The 15,597-nt window shown below is 31.7% G+C and overlaps 1 long non-coding RNA gene across 1 annotated transcript; it reads left to right on the top strand.

The window, feature by feature from the left end:
- The first annotated feature begins 5,885 nt into the window (after positions 1 to 5,885).
- Positions 5,886 to 7,763, top strand: LOC145640932 (uncharacterized). The gene is made up of 2 exons (XR_014115014.1): positions 5,886 to 6,214; positions 6,429 to 7,763. It is a non-coding gene; the product is annotated as an uncharacterized LOC145640932 (long non-coding RNA).
- Positions 7,764 to 15,597: the final 7,834 nt, after the last annotated feature.

Raw genomic sequence — 15,597 nt, 5'->3', positions numbered from 1 at the left:
GGTGATTTAAAGTTTTTGAGTTTTTTTTTTTTTTTTTTTTTTTTTAAATGGAAATCCTGAGCGACTAATACCATGTCAGATTTATTAGGGCTCAAAAGCTTAAGCCTCATTCATTGATTGATCATCCAATATATAGAGTACATAGTTTCCTAAAGTCTAGCAAAAATATTCTCAAGATATATCAAGTACCTATAAACTAGGAAACTAAATATACGAGATAAATATCACAAAGATATGATAATATTCCTAACAGGTTAGTATAAGGTAAATTAGAGGAGAGAGAATCTAAAGGTAATTAAATATAATCGTGTTGGGTCTCGCTAGTTGAGAGAAATGAATTAAATAATGTAAAAAACTTCAAATAAAAAATGGAGCAAATATTTAAAAACAGCCGAAAATGAAAAGTAGAACAAGTATTTTTAAATGGAAGGAATAGTTCATGTTAAATAATTGATGGCGCTTGAGGCTTTGTAGTCAACGTTTTTTGACCCACAAAGTGAGGGACACTTGAAAGGTCCTTTCATAGACTAAAAGAGTAAAAGGACTAAATTGCCCTTTTTATAGACCAAAATTGGTTACTCTACAATGACTAGAGAATGTGATTCTTCACCCTTCAATTTTAAAGAAGACAATATTTTTGTTTGTTTTATTGAGTTGGGTGGATGACAAATGAATACACGATGAGTTGATAAGTGGTCTTTCTGGTGAATGTAGATTTTAAAGTTCTACCACAAGGTTTCTGTTGGCCTACATCTTTTTAATGCTCGCTTTCAATAATTTCTTATGATGATGTTCCTTGTATCGGTCGGAAATGTGTTTCTAATTGGAAGTTTCTCTGTTTTATACATGTACTCTAGTAAATTATGTGTAAAAAATATTAGATTTTGACGTGCTCGATGTCTCAAAGAATACCATATGAGAATGAGATTAGTATTATTGTTCAAATTTTAAATTTATAAGGTAATTTTCAATGATAACTCAATTTGTGAGACATGAAAATGATAACCCTTCTGAAAATAAACTATGCAAAATGACTATTCAAAATTTTATCGCGCTTATAACCTTATTTTCATAAATAGTTAATTACAATTAAATATGGTTAAACTTATTCTTAAAAAAGAAAAAAAAAAAAAAAAAAGTTAACAAGCCACCAAGTCACCAACCCATCCACCTCCACCACCTTCACTGCCTAAACCCAACCACCCCCACCACCGTCACCCCTAACAAAACCCTAACCCCAACACCCCACCGCCTTCACCCCCATCGAAACTCTAAACCCATCCACTCACCTCAGTTAAACCCCTAATCGAGGTGGTTTGGGTCGTGGGCTGTGATTTGAGTCTAGACAGAGGATAGAGAAAGAGGGAGGATCGCGGGTTTCGATCTAGGCGGAGGAGAAATAGAGGGGGTTGTGGGTTTTGCGTTCTGGGCAGTGGTCGTGGTTAGAGGACATAGAGGGAGGAGCGGTTGTTGGGAAATCAGAGGGGGTGAAGGGTCGATGGGGGTGAAATATAATTAAAGATAATTAGCGATAAAAAAAGCGCATATAAACGATAAAGTATGTTTAGGACTTATTTTTTCTGATCGAATCTGATATAAGTAGTAATGTTCTGAAATAAGGTGAAATAAACAAGACCTTAGCTATATCAAGCTAACCAACTTAAATCCGAGCTATATTTTATTGGGTGACTCAAATTCCTTGAATGAGTTGTCATGAGGCTTGTGACGGTTTCAAACCGAGATCTAAAGGTCATGACCAAACCAAGATCTGAACTTAGTTTTTTAGATCTAAATTTAGTTTTTCTTATTTCAATCTGGTTTGGCCATTAGTCCCAATTATAGAATTACATGTCATTAAACTAAGCTCATTCGTTTTAAAAGTACAGGTTGACAGTGGCGGATCCAAAAAAATTACATATGGGTTTGGATTTTTGAAGTTATTAAACTACATAAGATAATTTAGTTAATTGATGTATATTAATAAATATTATAATAAATATGTGTGTGTAATATATATTTATATTCTATACCATATTAAAAATAAAATGAAACAAAATATATATAGATATTAACAAGCTAGTATATAAAATGTCATGTAAAAATAAATAGATAAACAAAAAGTATGATTGTTTTAAAAAAAAAAATTATACTTAGGCCCTTTTCACTTCACCTTATTTTTTTCTGAACTAAAATTTTTTTGACTGAACTAAAATTATTTTTTCTAAACTTAAATTATTTTTATTGAACTAAAATTAAGGGCCTATTCAATTTTTTATTTTTATTTTTATTTTTAATTTTTTTTTTTTTGCTGAAACTAATACTATTTTTAATGTAAAGTTATTTTTGTTGAACTGAATTTAATTTTGTTGAACTAAAACTAATGTTAATGAACTGCAATTATATTAACTAGTTCTCTAATTCTCCGCATATTTCTTCTTTAAAGTTACTAATTTTGAATGAACTGAAATTATTTTTACTAAATTAAAATTATATATACTACAATGAACTTATTTTTACAAAATATTAATTTTTTAAGCTGAAGTGAACAAGGCCTAATTTTACCGAACTGAAATTATTTTTACAGATTTGAAATTTTTTTTTTTAATCAATCTCTATTACTCTCTCTATTTCATAGTAATCACAACACTTATCTTTTACATCCATTTCATAATAATTGCAACACTTCCTTATTTGTCAATAACTCTTTGCTATTTTATTATCTCTCTCTTAGCAACCCTACTTATACTACTTTTTTAAAAACTATTACCATCTCTCTCTCCTACTAACAATTAAATATATCCCCTACAACTATATATATTATAAAATTCCCCTTTTAGTCATCACCCTATAATTTTTAAAAAAACTTTGTGCAACACCTAGTGTTGCGATTATTATGAAATAGGAGGAGTATATTTCTTCTTCAATGTTATTGTTTTTACTAAAGTAAAATTATAATATAGAACTAAACTTATATTTTTGAATTGAAATTATAGGCAATGGATTAGATCCACAAACATGCATAGTAATTAATAATTGTTGCACTTTTTTTTTTTTTTTTTTTTTTTTTTTTTTTTTTTTTTTTATATCGAAATATGAAATCCTCCCAAATCTAGTACGAGTTCAATAAACCTGCTAAACCCATATTAGATCTGCCACTGCGGTTGAATAATATATGTCATTGCCAATTCAAGTTGGTTTATGAGATTAGGTCAATTAGGGATGACTCTAAAAATATATGTATCTTTTTTTTTTTTTTTTGAGAAAAGTGTATCTCTTTTTTTCCTCTCTGGTATGATCGAGATACTATTAATATTTTTCTACCAGTCAGTGGTAAGTATTGACAACTTTTAAAATTGACTTTTCAATTTCCACTCCTTGAATTATATTGGTTTACTCCGGAAGGTGTAAAGAATTTAGGAGCATAATCTTACTACTCGTGCATGTAACGAGTAGATTCGAAGCATATCCTCTCATAGTTGGCAAGATTATTATTGTAATACTAACAACTCTTTACTATAACATGATATTATATTATCTTGAGATTTTACCTTAGACTACAATATTAAGTAGTGTATGTTAAACTTATCTTCTTGCTTGTACATCATGACGACGTTTCATGCATGACATGGATGATGCTTAAATCCAATCTACTAGATTTGGGTAATTAACCAAAAAAAAAGAAAAAGATAATGATAAATATAAAAAAAAAAAACTAAGGTACCTTTTTCAGGTACGATGGATTAGGTTTAACATTAACTTAATTAAAAATTATATTATAAAGTACAAGCATTATCCATCTAGCTAACTAGCAATAGGTTAATTAATAGGGCATGCTTTTTAAAACAGTTCAAAGTAGTTTCCATGTCATTTGTTTGATGGCATATATCCAAAATTTTAATTTGAACGTGATTTTCTGATGCATATAACATTTATGTTGGATTTTAGGTATGATTCTCGACCTATGAGAAGCTCAAATCACGTAATGAAGCTTGTCCCCTTTAACGTTTACATCTATGTAATTGTATAAATAGAGGTGACAAGCACGTTAATTTTAGATTAGATAAAATTCAAACGAGAAGTATTCTGATTTTGATTGAATTTTTAGCTAATTAATTAGTTTATTGTTGAAATTAGATTTATTTTGAGTATGAATTTGTTTGATTTGGGCCAAGTCATGTACTGAATAATTTTAAGTCATTTGGGTATGGAGGTTATTTTGATTAGTAAGTCTGCTCTTATTAAATATGTGTATTGTAGAATGATATAAATTCTCCATCAAATTTATTCAACCGAAAAGGTTTGATATAAATTGTCCCATAGAAAGTCGTAAGGGCAATTTAGATTTCAATCACCTTTTGCCAAAGACTTTAACGTCTAAATTAGATGACATTTGTCTAGATAATTGAAAACTTTTAGGCAAGGGTGATAAATTTTCGGGTCTTAATATTTTACCTCAAAATCATATCTCATGACATGTTTCAGACTTTATAAATAAACTTGAGATCACCAAATTAAAACTTGTTAAAAAATCACATGTTTCAATATTTTAGTTATTATATGCGGATGAAATAAAATATCTAAAGGGAAAGTGCACCCAAGCAAAAAATAGGAGCAAATTAAATTAAATTGAGACAAAGAAAAGAAAAGTTAGGTAAACAAAACTAATTGGGAAAGAATAGTATAGATTAGATTAGTGTTTACGACTTTACGGAGTAACATAAGGTTTAAAACTTAGAATATTATTTTGACTCATTTTGCTACGTTGTCAACTATTGGAAAAATTTAGAAACAACAAAACGGTTTCTAGATAAAATAGCTAGGGCTAGTGAGTTACAAATACTGCCAAAACATACGAAGTGATGTTGGTATGGTTGATAACTTTATCACGGAAGCAATTGGGAAAATTCTTGCATTGTTACTTTTGCCGAAACAATTACAAGTGGTGCCTAATGAGATCGTTTAGTTAATTATACGTATCTCATTGTCAGTAACTGATTTAATGGACGAACCAATGGAGAGTTCATTGTTAAATTTGTCACTTGGATATGATGGATCGATCACCAATATATATGTATTAAAAAATTACTCCCTCCATCCCCAAAAGAACGACTCATTTGGGTTGATTACGCGGGTATTAAGAAAGTTAAATAAAAAGAATTAAAAGTATATTGAAAATATAAATTTACATGGGGTTTGTAAAAAAATAGAGAGAGAAAGTAATAAAATTACATGGAAAATTAAATTTTTATATGGGGAAGTTAATTTTGCACAAATATAGTTGCAAATTGGTGGGTGTTTTAATGCAAATGATCATTCTTTTTGGGACTAAAATTAGGCCAAATGGGTCGTTCTTTCAGGGATGGAGAGAGTATGATTTAAAAATTGGGTAATGCATTAAAGTCATTTAAATCACTCTTGAAAATTGTATAAAATTAAGAAAATCATGATACAAATACATTAATTATATTAATTTACGCGTGTGTTTTTTTAATGAATTCCTAATTTTATACAATTTTCAAAAGTGTTTTAAATACTTATATGTAGCCCTAAATGCTATGTATAGCATTTTCCTCAAAAATTTGATATTTGGAAACTACTTTTGTAATGTCGTGGTTATATAGATAATCTATGTTACCAAAATTTATACCCTCCTAATAGAAAAAAGTAATTAGGAAGCCCCAAATGAGAAGCGATTATTCAATTTCGCTTCCAAAACCCATCAAAAAAAAGAAAAAGAAATGAAAAGGGAAGCGGTTTGGTTTGAACCGATTCCATAAATGAAATGGCAAGCGGTTTGAAAATTGAGTCGCTTCCTTTTCTTAAAGAAAAAAAAAACCTAACTATTACAACACCCCTACTGCCCTAAGCTCACGCGGTCACACCTCTCACCTTTCCTTCATTCCCCTTTCTCTCTCCTATTGATGTCTCTCTTTCTCTTTCATTTCTCCTTTCTCTCTCCTCTCACTGCTCTCTCTCCTCATGCTGCTCTCTCTCTCTCTTCATCTCGTTCTCTCGCCGTTCCCTCTCTCTCTCTCTTCATCTCTGTTCGCTGGTCTCTTCTTCTTCTCCTACTCTATAATTTTATTTTATTTATTAATGGTTTTAAGGTCAAGTTGGACCCTAAAAACTCTAGATCTAGAGTTTTTATGGTCGAATTTGACCTTATATAACAAAATTCGAGGCTAAATTTGGTACATTTGTGTTGAAATTCTAGGTAAGTTATTGTTTTAATTTTTTTTCCTTTTAATTTTGTTTTTGAATTTCTTGTATTTTTTTAAAAAATTGGTCGGGTTGTTCTTTTTAAGCTAATGGTTGTGGTTAGTGTAGTAGATCTATTTTTTTCTTTTGTTTTCGGTTTTAATTTATATATATATATATAATTATTTTATTTTTTGGTTTGTCTGGTGGTGAATTTGGGTGGTTATTAGTGGTGAATTTGGGTGGTCGTTAGTGGTTTAAGGATTGTGGTGGAGAGCCAATTTGGGTATTCCAATAGTTAGGGTTTATGGGTGTTGGTGGTGAGGTGGGCTGGGATCTGGTGGGTGGTGCTAGTGCGCGTGGATGGTGGTGGTGCTGGTTGGTGGTCTAGTGCACGTGGATAGTGGTGTTGGTGGGTGGTGCTCGTGCGCGTGGATGGTGGTTCTGGTGCTCATGGCTGGTGGTGGAGCAGCATATGTTTTGCTATTTTGTTTTTTTAATCAATTTTTATGTTATTTTATTTTGTTGTAAATCAGAAATGCTGCATATGTTTTGCTATTTTTTTTAACTTTTTTGTTGTTGTTGTAAATCAGAAATTGTAAAATTACAAGATTGATTAAATTAATTAATTAATGTTTATTTTTTTTAATCTAACTAAGGCTTCGTATGATGTAAAGAAAAACAACTTTTTTGAAAAATAAGTTTCGAGAACATGAATTTTACGGGGAAACATAATTGTAGAGGAGTGGAATGGAGAAGATAGTTGGGAGGGAAGGTAAGGTAAGGGATGTAAAGAGGAAAGAAGAAATTGTGGCATACTGTTAGAATATATTTCTATAAATATCTTGTAGATATTTAGTTAGTTACAATTTTGTTATTCGTATAACATAATATTAGTCACACCTTTTGTGTGTGTGTGTTGTATTTGCTATTTATACTCAGATGAGATGTAATATCATTTTGTAAGATCATAAGTTCTCAATAATAGATTCTACTCAACTTTCTCTCTCTAAAACTTCCTCTCAAATTCTCTCTCTTCTTGAATCTTCTTCCAATATTTAATGGGTTCAAACTGCAAAACACTTGCAGTGTGTTCATGGTATTAGAGCTACAAAGCTCGATTTTTCCTTGATTCTTCTCAAAATCTTCTTGAATTCTATCGAGTTCTATTGTTCTTCTTTGATTCTCTAATTTTTCGTCGAAATCGTGCATTGATTTTTTGCGATGGGAAGCGCGTTTGATGCCGCAATTCAGAGTACTACTATGTCCTTTGGAATCAATTTCAATGATCCTTATTACCTTAGCAATGGCGATCATCCAGGCATGCAATTAGGTAACCATATCCTCACTGGTTCTAATTTCTTGAATTGGAGTCGCATTGTAAAAATGGGTTAATCGCTAAGAATAAGCTGCAATTTGTTGATGGAACACTTCCGATTCCTCCTGAAGGTTATGTTGATAGGAAAAAATGGATTAGGAATGGCTATATGGTCATGTCTTTGTTGTTGAATTCAATGTATAAGAATCTTGCTGAGAGTTTTATGTTTGTTAATTCTTCTTTTAAATTGTGGTGTGAGCTTGTTGAGCGTTTTGGTCATACTACTTGTAGACACCCAAATGTGTCTCCCCAAAACCAAACCTAGTGATAAATACCTTTCATGTCATTTGATTATCGAACAAAGCGAAAGTGTGAAAAGTCTAGTGATGAGCATGTTTTTATTAAAATATCTCTTCTTTCTGTTTTTGAAAATATTTCTTTTCTTACCTTATTTTTGAAAAACGTGCATTCTAGTTTAGTTTGTTCCATGATATGGGTCCAATAATGGTGTAGTTGGATGGGCTTGAAAATACCTTTCCAACGATATATTATAAGCCAAATTCCGATGAATAATGAGGAAGTTATGGCCAAAATACTAAACTAGACCCGATTTGGTTTTTAAATGCGGCCCAATGATCTAGAGGAGGGCCTATTATTAATTATCATTGTAACACCCTAGAAATTCCTTTCTTTTAAAATACCTGTTTTGCCCTGTTTAAAAATTTAAATAGGAATATCTAAGATATTACCGTCACCGTAAAAACGGCTAAGACAACCATCAAAGACACACAGCGGAAGACTAATTTCAAAACCATTCAAAACAAGTCAACCAACAAAAGTAAAGTCAAAACCAAAGTCAAACGAAATAAAATAAAACCATCCTACAACTTGGAACCATTGTAGGCCCTTATTAAAACCAAACCAACTTTAAAACTTTTGCGTTAGTCATGCATGATAATAATATCATAAATAATTAAAGCATTAAACACATCATATACTTATAGAAACTAGCATGATTCGCTCTTCACTCATGCCCATTCATGAATATGCTTCATCACCTGAAAACCTCCTCTCTACTTGTCCCCACTACTCGCCATTAGAAAATGGATCGTCATAGGGCCAAAGTAAAGACATGGCCAAACACACAAACACACACAATCAGCAAAGCTGAGTACATAAGCGTAATTAAACACACTAACATGCTTTCACCTATCAACACACACTTACCTCATTGCACCTGTTTACAAGCACACACAACAATCAACAAGACACATTAACTAGACACTAAATAATTCATGTAGCGTTGATTACTCATCGAACGGGTTTCAAACTATACCTCCCCCAAATAAATTGAGATTAACTGACACGGGAGCTAACCATGCCAGCGACAAAACCACTCAAAGGTGGCGGAATTCCTACGCATAATAATAAATAAAAAGGAATGTACAGTGTCCTGTACTCCATTAGAAGTTATGGTTAAATATAAAACCCCATAACTCCCCCCATTGTTCATACTCAAGGTATATACGTTCCAAGAGTTTTGGTGCGTAATCTCTTTCACTTTACGTTATTTACATGTTATTGGACTTGGTGATGACTCTCAAAGCATAATAAATCAATCAACCATAATTATTCAATCAACCAAACATACCAATTTAATTCTTGAATAATTAGTGACCACATATTATTTAATGTTGAACCCTTTTTAATTCTACCTCAGTGTCAAAGACACCTTAAACGCATAAAGCGCCAAAAATCCTATCCCTCGGTGTTAAAACACCTTAAGTGCACAAAGGCACCAACATACAATTTATCCCTTGTGTATATAGACACTTATATAGCTCCTTCCTCATGCTTAAAGCATCAATAAAAATTATCTAAACCATAATAAAATTCCTTTTCAATATTCCAAACATAATTAAACATGTAGTTTAATTAAGCATGCATTCTAACATGCCATAAATAAAAGTGTGGTTCAAACACAACATGCCCAAAATATAATTTTCCAATCCATAAACCATCACAAATAATTCATGCTTCACAATTCAATCACCAACACCATTAATTCACAATTCCATACATAAACCTTAGCATGATACTACTTGTAATTGATTGAAATCAAGCCTAGTATGATTCTACATCATCAAAATATGCTAAGTACGCGAACGTACCTCAAATAAGCCCTTAAAGTAGCCGATTACACTACAACAATTCCCGAATTAAGTCTCCTACATAAAGGGACAATAATACTATATTAATTCTCCTTGTATACACAATTTCCAGCAACTTAAATTTACTTTAGACTACTTATTATAATCTGAAACTTATTTTAAAACCCCTAATTAAACTCATTGTTAATGGGTAATCACACCCTTTTAATAAAATCACAATTATACTACTTTAAATAAAATACCAACATTTTAAACTAATCAAAAACCCTTTAAAACTTCATCAAAATACATTTTTATACTTAAATTATCCATAGAAACATTAAATTATCTCTGTAACACCCTCAAATCTCCCTCTACGGAAATACTAGTATAATACGTATAGTTATACCGTAGAGATAGACTTAGGAGTATTACCGCCGCGTGATTACGCAAGGCTATTCAACTTACTAAAAATAACAATACTTTGCAGCGGAAACTTCAATACTCTTCTTTAATAATAATAACCATAATAGTAACCAATGTTATGAGTACTCCAAATAGATACAAGACCAAATTCCTAATTTAGTGAAAACCAATCTCGGGACTCCAATGCATCATTTATTGACTCCAACCTGAAATAAGCAACACTGCTTACCATTACGATAAACAGGGCGAACCAAAACAAATAAGAAGTACGGGTTAGCAAAATATGCTAAGTACGGTAAGTGCAAGATAATTAAACTCAATTTATTTGCAAACATGCTTTAAAACCAATTTCCAATAAATAATCCAATAATTCCAAACTCATGGTTTAAAACCAATTCTCAATAATTCCAATATCAATAATCAATAAAACCAATTCCAATTATTTAAAAACCAATTCCTCATATTAAAACCAATTCCTCTCCCAAGTGTGCACACACCCCCCAAGCTAGTCTCCTTATGTTACAAGGCTATTCTTGAGGAAAGATCCGGTCATGCAAAGTCAAAGGCCTTATCAATAAACCAAATCCGCACAGTGGGATTACCAACATGCTTATAAGGCATAAATAATAATAAATCCATGATTCAATAAATCCTCTTTTAAATCCAATAATTCAACCTTTAATAATAATAAGTCAAACTTCTTTTAATAAATTCAACATGCTTTTAAAATCAATCCTTTTTTTTAACATGAATAATAAATTAATTAATCAAAACATGTTATAAAAATCAATACTCCAATTCAATCATTAAAACCAATCCTTTAAACATACTTTTAAATTCATAAACCATAATTCAAGTCAATTTAATTCAAGCAACATAAATCATTCAAACATTTTCATTCAAATCGATCACTTTCAAGGTATCTAGCCACCTAACGTACCTTGATCTTCACTTAGCCAAAAACACTTCAAAAGAACTCTCAAGTAGCTTGATCAAAAAAACCCTACAAATAAATTTAACCTTAATCAATATAAGGTTAACAAATAATCACAAATAATAAAATTAAACCCTCCCAACTATAACTCCTTTGATATAGCTCCGAATTGGGTGATTCTTGAGCCTAACCTCAAGGATTTTTCGAGAGGAACAACTTTCTGTGAAACGTCACTACCCCAAAAACTGACCAAAATATTTTTCCAAAATCTTTATGGGATGGCCGAAATTATTGAGGTTTCCTAAGCTCATATTTTCGGCCTTCCTATTTAGTATTTAGGAATATATTTTGCTAGTTTAAAGGAATAAAAATAATTGAGTAAATAATATTTATTGTAATAAATAATTAAATAATAAAATACCAAATATTCACCAAATAATTTAACTAAATAAAAATCAGATTTTTACATAGGAAAATCCGAAATTATTAGCTAATTAATTGGGATTTTTGGACCTATTAAAATAATAATAAAATATAGCTTTTGCCTTAATTAAAATATCTGAAATATAAATAATCCGGTTTTTAAAATAGGATAAATGGATAATAAATCTTATCCAAAATAATGATTAGTTTTCAAAATACTTTTGGCGCCAAAATTCAAATATCATTTTGGCTCCAAGATTTAAATAGTAAGTTGAATTACTAAAATACCCTTTTTAGAAAATACTAATTAATTAGGAAAATACGTAAGAAAATACGGGTTATTACAATCTCTTACTCCTTTTAAACTCAAGGATAAAATTTAAAGCATAAAAAAACTTCGTTAAAAATCAAAAACTGCCCGAAAACGTTGTTTCCACATGGAATACACTACTTTTTTTATCAAAATCGGACGATTCAGAACCTGATCGGGATTAAAACGGGATTAATATTAACGAACGAAAATCTAATTATTAAAACATGAATTTACGTGTTCAAAATAATCTGGAATTAAGTTAAACTAATCAGTAGTTATAATCACCAAAATTTCAAAACATCATTACTATAAAAGCTCTAAATCAATTGTTCATAAAAACCCTAAAATCATGATTTTCAATAATTAAAAACCCTAGGTTATAAAATTTACAAAATCTGAAAATTATGACATTTATAAAATCTGAAATTATAAAGTTTAATCATCAAAATACAATTAAATACTAATTTAATTAAATTCAAACAATAAAATCAAAACCCATAAATCAATAATTATAATTACACAAATTAATAAAACAAAGGAGAGAGAAAATAAGACTAACCTTTTTGTGTGGGAAATTTTTGTGGATTCATGGGGTATTTATAGAGTAGGGAGTGTAGGGTTAAATTTGGGCTTATAAAAATGTGGGCTTGAGTTATGGGATAAAGCTTAAGTTATGGGTTTTGGAATGGGTTATTCCAATAAGAGTATGTAGGAATAATTTACATTGCCCAATAATTAATAAACGTTTGGCCCAAAACATATTTTACTTTTATAAAACTTTATATTTAAAATACTTTAACCCTTTAAAATATTTAATTAAAATACTTGAGCCCTTGACAATACATTTTATTAATACTTAAATACTTTATAAAAATACATAAAAATACGGGTATTACTGTAGGGAATATTTCAAGCATTATCCCAAGCTTGAACCCCACTGTGATCATACACTAAAGTACGGTGGCGTCCAAAAGGGAAGAAGATAGAGCAAAAGAGTTGCCAACAAGTTTTTTTTAGGAACTTGTAAACCGTTCACGAGGTGAAGGTTACACCCCTTAACGATCCAAGAGATCGTCGACTCCATAAGGTCTTGAAACAAATAGGGTTCGGGGATGAAGGTACAAATTCAACCTAAAAGATATTGAACCTGCCCTAATAATAGGCCTCTACTTTATTCTGATCGTATTCATGTGCGCTTTCTGACTAACATACAATCAATAGGTTTATCCTAAACCTGTTTAATCTATGTTGGTTGAATATTAATGCACAAATAAATCTATTATTGGCGATCACTTGAATTATAATCAAATTAACACTAAACAAGATTATTAATTATCTTATTAAGCGTGATTACAAGTACAAATTCCCTTTAAACATGCATAAAAAGCGTGATCAAGCAGTAAAAATAAATATATATCAAGCAACATGATAATAAACAATAATAATTATCATCATAATAATAATCATGAATCATAAAAATAATCATAGTCATGTTAAAAGATAATAATAATAGCAAGATCCTAGACATGATACTAACAAGATTAATAACAAACCCTAGTATGTCACTAAACATTAAAAATCATATATTTAGCCCTAACATGATACTAACAATCATAGATATTAGGAAGAAAATAAAAGGCATCATAACAATCATACTTAATATTAAAGTTACCCTAGACATGATATTAGGAATATCATAATAACAACCTAAGCATGATTTCTACATCATAATATCAATAAAAACCATTAAAGTACTTACTTTGATGCCTCGTACCTCTTTCTAATAACAAAATACACACGTTAGTAACTTCAAGGAAAATAATAAAACAAACAATTAAATTAAATAATTGAAAGAGAGATTTGGGACCAAACCCTCAGAAATTAAACCTTTCACGTCTAGGGCGAAGGCAACTTCGAATATGGCTAGGTGTATCTAAGTCTAATGAATGCTGAATTTTTATATTTGAGAGAAGGCTAGTTTAGAAAAGAGAGATAGAGAGAATAAGTAATCAAGAAGATCTTGATGAGAGTTGTTTAATTAAAACGGAGTTTTTAGGAGACTATTTATAGAGAAAATCAGCCAAAAAGATAAAACATTAAAAACAGAGTTCTGACGCAAAAGGCCAGATTAGCGCCAAACGCTGACCTTAGCGCCAAGCGTAGCGTCAGGCGCTACAGCTGGCGTTTGGCGCTGACTAAGAAATCGACGCGTTTTCTTAAAATCAGATAGAAATTGCCGTACATGAGGATAAAATCGTATTTTCCTCAAAAACGTTCTTTGATTCTGATTAAAACTCTAAAAAGTCAACAAAAGTCAATTTATCAATGTTAATTGAATTAGGAATGAAAAGAACCTTCTAGAAGAATCTAGAAGACTAAAACAATTCCTAATTGCATTAGGAATGATAAATCTATATTAGGCCCTCCTCTAGATCATTGGGCCGCATATAAGGCTCAAACTAGGCCCAGTTCAGTAATTTGGCCATAACTTCCTCAATATTCATCGGAATTGGGCTTATAATATATCGTTGGAAAGCTCTTTTCAATCCCCATCCAACTACACTATTATTGGACCCATATTGTGGACCAACCAAACTGGATTGGCTGTTTTCTTAAACAAGGTTTTCAAAAACAGAGAGAAGAGAAAAGAAATTAAAACTATCCGCACACTAAACTTTCCAAACTTTCACTTCATTCGATAATGATTCGACGTCAAAGGCACTCATCACTGGGTTTGGTTTTGGGGAGACAAAAATGGGTGTTTACAGAAGCCCCCACTTTGACTGAGTTTGGAGAAACGCAAGTTTCGAAAACAAAAGTCAAAGTATCAATAGGGACGGAGAATGATTTAGAACGTTCTGCGATCCTAAATCACTCTTGTAACGCCGATACCTGCAAACTAGCGTTAGTTAAACAGATAAAAGAGTTAAGAAACACGTATCTTGCACCGTCGAGCACATGTCTCTGAAAGTAACCAATTTGTTGCCGCATTACTGTTTTGATGACCTCCTGCCAAGATAATGCCATCCCGCTTGAAAACTGCTACGCTTGTAACTGCTTCCAATATCGAAGATTGCTTCGCTTGGAACGATCCTCTTCCGCTTTGTGTCCATCTTCCACGTCTAAGGGAACATGATCGAAGACAACTTCGCTTGAAATCACCTTCAGTTTTTTTTTACAACTCTCCACAATCTAGGGAACGTTGCCGAAGATATCATCGCTTGAAGGTATCCTCATTTGTTGCGATAATTTTCCAAAGGAAATTACCGAAGATCTCCGCTTGTCGATCTTTAAAAGTTCACTTGAACTCTACTTCCGCTACGCCTGTACGTCAGCGCTTTTACTGCTTGAACCGGTATGTCGGTGCCTTTTGCTGAATTATGAACCAATATTTCGGTGCCTTTTGCAAATGAACCAGTATGTCGGTGCCTTTTGCGATGAGCCAATGCTTAGGAGCTTTAACTAAGTGAGACGATCTTTCATCAGGTCGATCACTTTATGCAATCAAGCCGATTACTAAAAATCGTGTCAAATTGCTTAGAGGGGCTAACTGGCGTACCAAGGAACTTAAAATATGTTGCAAAAGGTTAGAACAACCGTACTGAATGGTTGAATATTCTGGCGCCGCTGAAATAACGTCAGCGCCACATAACTGACTGTAGCGCCAGACGCTGGAGCTAGCGCCAGGCGCCAAGCCTATCTGCTGACGCCAAGGTCTGGCGCTTGGCGCTAGAGTCGGTTTTTCCTTAAATACCCTTCTCTTCTTCATTTTCGCTGCTGTTGCCCGTGTTTCTTGCTCGAAAATTTCCAGAAATTCATTTGCTTCGTTCTTGCT

Source organism: Chenopodium album, chromosome 7 (assembly GCF_948465745.1).
Source record: "Chenopodium album chromosome 7, dcCheAlbu1.1, whole genome shotgun sequence".
NCBI lineage: Eukaryota > Viridiplantae > Streptophyta > Magnoliopsida > Caryophyllales > Amaranthaceae > Chenopodium > Chenopodium album.
The sequence above is the reverse complement of the archived record's forward strand: the minus strand, read 5'-3'. Positions and strand labels throughout refer to the sequence as shown.